Source organism: Lactuca serriola, chromosome 8 (assembly GCF_051521515.1).
Source record: "Lactuca serriola cultivar US96UC23 chromosome 8, Lser_US96UC23_V15, whole genome shotgun sequence".
In the NCBI taxonomy this organism is placed as follows: Eukaryota; Viridiplantae; Streptophyta; class Magnoliopsida; order Asterales; family Asteraceae; genus Lactuca; species Lactuca serriola.
The window spans coordinates 78238115-78244719 of record NC_136415.1 but is presented as its reverse complement, the minus strand read 5'-3'; the positions used below and the strand labels follow the sequence as shown (position 1 = coordinate 78244719).

Sequence of the window (6605 nt, the reverse complement as noted above, 5' to 3'; positions counted from 1 at the left end):
GAGGAGACAGAGGAGAGTAGAGAATCCTGCATGACCGGAACCTGGAGAGAGGTTATTGCCCTTTGAGTGACGATGGTCCAAAAACGACCACAAGAGATTTCAAAATGCTTGGTAGAGGAATTCAAACTCTACACCAGTTGGGTACAAATCAACGAACCATAGTCCAGGTTGAGTCCATTGTAGAGACCGTATAGGATCGTCATAAAGCATTTGTTCCAATCATTAGATCCAGCAACACGCTCAGCTAACCCCTTGTGAAGAAGGGTGAGTAACCCGTTCCATTGAGGGGGTAAACAAGATTTCTTGAATTTGGTGAAGGTGGTGAGCACCTCAGTGTAGCCCATCTCATAGAACATCGAGAATAGTTAAGTCATAGTAATAAAGCCTGGGGAGATGACTGAGGCGTCTACTGTAAGCCCTAGTAGAGAGCAAAATCGTCCTTTTGAAATAGAATCCTTGTTAGAATGAATCTGAAAGAAGATTCTTTCTTTATTTTTGTCATAGGATGCAGTGGAATATACTTGAGACAACAATGACATGGGAACAGATTCCACTTGTGTGAGAGCGATTACTAGAGGGAAGTATTTGAGACATTCAACGACTTGAAGCATGTAGAATCATACAGGAACAGATTCATTTGAATGATCATGTTCTTATTAGGTTTAATCACGAGTAAAGAAGATGAAGCCGTCTGATCTTGAAGAGATGAAGATTTCGCCATTATTGACATGAAGAAGATGAACAGTGGAATTTCGCCTGTTATATCTGAGCGAGTTGTGAAGAAGATAAGAAGGTACAATAGTGTAACAAATCCTTTTTATACGGTTCCTAGGAGAGAGAAAAAATATTTTTGTAATTATGAGATGATCTCTAAAAAAGCGCCTGGAAAGTAGGGATTTGACAGCTTGGTTTCCTCAGATAGACGTCATTAGGCATGGTATTAGGAGCCGTTACAAATTCACGGGCTCAGTTTTGAACTTATCCACAAACACGTTTCAACTTCTTATCCGATCAACTACCCCATTCCTTTATTCACTCGCATTACAGAATACCACGATCGCTTCCTTAAAATTGTGAGATCCAAACCAATTCATAAGCATTACGTACAAGAATGCTGGGAAATCATGAAGATTTTCGTGCATTAGTGTGCCAAAGAAAAAGAAATAAATCAATATTTGTATGGGATGTGTGTGATGTCAAATAAGACATGAAGAAACTGATTCCGGGCAAGAATCTCTTCCTTCAAAGTCAGGAGAGACTTGAAGTGCTTGCGTGGTTTCCCAAGAAAATACGATTGAGTGCTTGTAAAGAAACACCGAAAGGCTTTTTTTTAAATAATAGGCTACGAATGGCTTATCTTCAACCGAACGTCGATTCTTAACATAAGACCGAGTGTTGGATGAAGTACTCGTGAAACCGATGTGGTATGTTGAACAAGTAGGTTAGATATACTTTGCTGTGACTAATGATATTATATAAATCTAAAAAAAACAAAAATAAATTGGATCTTTTTGGGAAGAAATGCCTTGGTGTTAGACAATTTCATAAAATACCACTCAAAAATAAAATGAGATTTCGTTAGGTAACAAGTGAGATCTTGAATATGAAGATTCACCGTCAGTTCATTGTTGGTGTTGGATTATGGGTTTCACACAGCACGTGGTGTACATATCTAAGATCATAAACATAGATTTTATGCAACCATAAACCTCAGTGGTAAAAGCTGAGAGTCTAAAGGGTTGCAGTGTTGAACTGAAAGTTGATGGAGAATGTAAAGGAGGTGGTTAAGGAACCGAAAATACCTCTGGTATGTAATCGTGACAAAACAGAAAACTCTTAACTCATTTGAGAAGATAAGGTAGCTCTTGACTAGAGTGAATTAACTAGCCTGATTAGGAAGAAACGATAGGTATAAATCGATTCATTAATGCCTTGCTCTTAGTCTTAGAGGCTTCGGTCGACATGCAGTAGCATGCTTCTAGGGACACTTAAGTAGTTCATAGGAAAAGAATCATACCGGCCTTAGCTCCAAATTATGTTGCACTAAAATACTTGGGACCTAATTAAAAAGAACAAGCAAACAAACAAACCACACAAACAAAACAAAATGAAACAACAAAACAAAAACGAACATTTAGAAAAATATTTTTGGATTTTTGAAATTTTCTGAAAATTAATAAAAACATAAAAATAAACCAAAAAAATAAAATAAAAAATAATTAGCACAAAACACTCGTAAAAAAATAAATAAAAATGAAAGAGAAAAATAGTGAAAGAAATAGACTTAAAAAAATGTACAGCCGAAACCAAACCTAAAAAGAATGAAGCGAAATAAGCCGAGCGTTCAATTCATTTCGGTTCTTTAAAATTCTAGAGCCGAAATAGACCGAGCGATCGGTTCATTTCGGTTCCCGAAAATTATGGAGCCAAAATAGACCGAATGTTCGCTCTATTTCGCTTGTCTAATTTTTAGAGAGAGATTGTAGGATTCGGCACGGACTTTGCTTCCATCATTCCCAAATCTTGTAAAATTTTGTTGAAGCTTGCTTCAGGTAAGGCTTTAGTGAATATGTCAGCTAATTGATTAGAGGACCGAACGAAATGTACTTCCACGTTCCCATCTTCTACATGGTCCTTGATGAAATGGTATCTCAGCGCAATATGCTTTGTCTTTGAGTGTTGTACTGGATTGTGGCATATTCTTATCGCACTTTCTGAGTCACAATAGAGAGGTATTTTCTTCATACTTAGCCCGTAGTCTCTTAGTTGGCTTTGTATCCATATCACTTGTGAGGTACATGAGGCAGCAACAATATACTCAGCTTCGGCTGTTGAGAGAGACACACATGTTTGCTTCTTGGATTGCCAGCTAACTAGTTTACCATCAAGGAACTGACATCCTCTAGTTGTGCTCTTTCTATCCAGACCGCATCCACCCAGATCAGCATCAGAAAAGGCTTGAACAAAGAACCCTGATTTTGCTGGATACCAGAGACTGAGCGACGAGGTTCGCTTCAAATAGCGAAAAATATTCTTCATTGCCACCATGTGAGGTTCTCTAGAATTAGCTTGTAACCTGCAACAATAACAAACATAAAATATAATATCTAGTTTACTAGTAGATACATGAGAGATCCTATCATTTGACGATAGAGAGTCATGTCAACAACATGCTTTTCCAGAGATGGTGTTAACTTAGTGCCAAACGCCATGGGAACCTTCATTTTGCCAATAGATTCTTTGTGTAGGCCTCCTGGTTAATAAAAATGCCTTCTGGTCCCTGTCTTATATTTAACCCAAGAAAAAAGTTAATTGGACCCATTACACTCATTTCAAATTTAGTCTCCATCAACTTCCAGAATTCAACTGTTAGGCATGGATTCGTGGAGCCGAAGATGATATCATCGACATAAATCTAAACAATCATAAGGTGTTCGCCTTCTTTCTTGCGAAAGAAGGTGGGGTCAACCGAACCTTGCTTAAATTTTGACATTTTAAGAAACCGAGTTGATGTTTCATACCAGGCTCTTGGTGCTTGCTTCAGTCCATACACAGCTTTATCCAATACATAGCAATGATCAGGGTATTTCTCATTCACGAACCCAGGTGGTTGCTCAACATACACCGTTTCTTCTAGTTCTCCATTTAGGAAGGCACATTTCACATCCATTTGAAAAACTTTGAAGTTTTTATGAGCAGCATATGCAAGAAAGATTCGAACCGATTCCAATCTAGCTACAAGAGCGAAGGTCTCCTTATAGTCTATTCCTTCTTCTTGGCAATATCCCTTTACCACCAGCCGAGCCTTATTCATAATAACATTGCCTTCTTTATCCATCTTGTTCCTGAAGACCCACTTCAATCCAACGACATAAACATCCTTTGGTGTGGGTATTAGTCTCCAAACTCGATTGCGTTCAAACTCATAGAGTTCATCTTGTATTGCCTGTACCCAATCAGCATGATCAAGTGTCGTGTTGACTGACTTTGGTTCGATTTTAGAGACAAACGAATTAAACATGCATAATTCAACGTGAGAGAATAATGCAGTTTGCTTCGCTTTCCATTGAGACCTTGTAAGAACCCGTTCGGATGGTTCACCAATTATTTGTGTTTTAGGATAATCCTTAGTTCATTTTGTTAAAGGAGGGTAGTTCGTGTCATAGACAGGATCCAACTTTGCATTTACCTCTTCCTCAAATTCTGATCGATCATCTTCGTCATTTGAATTTTCATTCTCCCCCTCAAATGGCGAAGTGTGTTCCTTGTCAGGTTCAAGATCCTCCCCCTCGGTTGGAATTGGATTCTCCTCATCGGTTGGAGTTGGATTCTCCTCCTCGGTTGGAGTTGGATTCTTCTGCTCTGTTGTATGAGACACAGAAGAACCCTCCCCCTCAAATACTGAGCTGTTATTTGGAGGGTTAATAGAGGGTTGATCATCAATTGGTTCTGAAGGATCCTTTGCCATATCTTTCGCAGCCTCTTCGATGATCTTTTTCAGATGGTTGATTTTTTTGTCTGCTGCATCCGTCTCTGAGTGTATAGTTTTTTTTGGTTCATCAAATAGCCTCATATATTCTTCAAACAAATTGGAAATAGGAACCGAGACTTGTCCGGATTCAGGAAATATTTCCCCCATGGCACTTTCGCTTGCTAGAGCTTTCTTTATGTAGGATTCATCAAAGGTTACATAATATGTTTCTTCAATACGTTTGGAGTGTTTATTCAAAACCCTATAAGGCTTTGAAGTGAGTGAATAACCCAGAAGGATTCCCTTATCTGCTTTAACATCTAACTTGTTTCGGTTCTCTTTAGATTTGAAAATGAAGCACCTGGAACCGAGCACGTGAAAGAACCTGACGTTAGACTTTCGGTTGTTCAGAATCTTATACGGAGTGATTGAGAATCGCTTGTTGAGTAAGGATCTGTTTTGAGTATAACAAACAGCAGCGACAACATCAGCCTAGAAGTATAATGGGAGAGAAGTGAAGCTTAGCATGGTTCTGGCTACTTCACATAAGGAACGGTTCCGTCTTTCAACGATTCCATTCTATTGTGGAGTATAGGGAGCAGAGAAGTTATGAGATACTCCCTTGTCGGCCAGAAAGTCTTCAAATTCTTTATTCTTGAATTCAAGCCCATTGTCGCTTCTGATGTTCCTTACCACCTTTCGCAGCTGCAATTCCACTTGCTTGATAAACATATTTAGCTTGGGAGTCGCTTCTGATTTCTGTTTAAGAAAGTAAACCTAGGTGAAACGTGAAACATCATCTACAATGACTAGTATGAACTTACTACCACCGATGCTTTCGATAGTAGAAGGTCCACATAAATCAATATGCAGAAGTTCAAGAGCTTCAATGATTTTGGTATTGATACGTGTAGGATGGCTCTTTCAGCTTTGTTTGCCCTTTTCACAAGCTGCACACAAGTGTTCCTTGTCAAATTTGAGAAGAGGGAGGCCTCAAACATTATCACCAAGCACTAACTTATTAATGCATTTGAAGTTTAGGTGAGATAGTCGTTGGTGCCATAACCATCTTTCATCAGAATTAGCTTTTGACAGCAGACGAATAGCTAGTTTTCCTTTAATTGGACTGAGGTTTAGGGGGTACATCTCTCCCTTTCGTTCAGATTTTAGCAAGACTCTTTTGGATTGCTTTTCGATAATTTTCGATCCTTCATCATCGAATGAGACTTTCAGCCCGGTACCCACAACCAATTGAGATACACTTATAAGGTTGTGCTGCAATCCTTCCACGTACACTAATTTTCAAATTGTAAAACTCTCCGTTGGTTGTCATCCCATATCCTTTGATTGTTCCATTAGAATTGTTGCCATACTTCACACATCTGCCATCCTTAAGGGACCAAAACTCCCTCAGCTCTTCCTTCCTTCCTGTCATGTGACGCGAGCAACCACTATCTATGTACCATTCATCATCGAACTGCTCGGCACTTATAACCTGCAAATTTAAGCAGATTTAGGTACCCAAAGTCTCTTGGGCCCTGGTGAGTTTTTCACAGAAAAAGGAACAACAACAAAAATATCGAGAATATAAGTTCTTTTTATTAGTGTTGTATCGTCTTTTCTTTTGATGGTGTACACTTTGATTTTATTTTTGTCTTGTTTGAATTGTAGTGTTTCAGATGATGTATTGTTAGAAGGTTTTGGAATGTTCTTTTGAGTCGTGGGTTTAGCTGACTTTTTTGAATTATTTATGTTAGTGTTCGAGTCAAGCTTTCACTTTCCTTTAACATCCTTTGTTGAGTAAGGTTTCTGTTGGGAAGAACCGAAACCCGTCCTTCGGTTCTCAGTCTTGGTGTTGGGACCGAACCATGATGTTCGGTTCTGAACTCTATTGTTGAAACCGAAACTGGATGTTCGGTTCTGTCCTTTGGAGTCGGAACAGAAACTGGATGTTTGGTTTTGGGCTCTGGAATAGTAAGAGTAGGGACTGAAAATTTTCTTTCTTTTGATCTCTGGTTTGTCATTATCTTTAGCATCTGCTTCTCTCTTCGAGGGAACATGGTTAGAGTTTTGAGATTGCCAAAATTGTTTTCGCTCATTCAGATTTTTCATGTATCTCCGGTTTCTTTCACGT

At 38.8% G+C, this 6605-nt stretch overlaps 1 pseudogene; it reads right to left on the bottom strand.

Moving 5' to 3' along the window:
- Positions 1-3220: 3220 nt before the first annotated feature.
- Positions 3221-5472, bottom strand: LOC145067085 (uncharacterized; annotated as a pseudogene).
- Positions 5473-6605: the final 1133 nt, after the last annotated feature.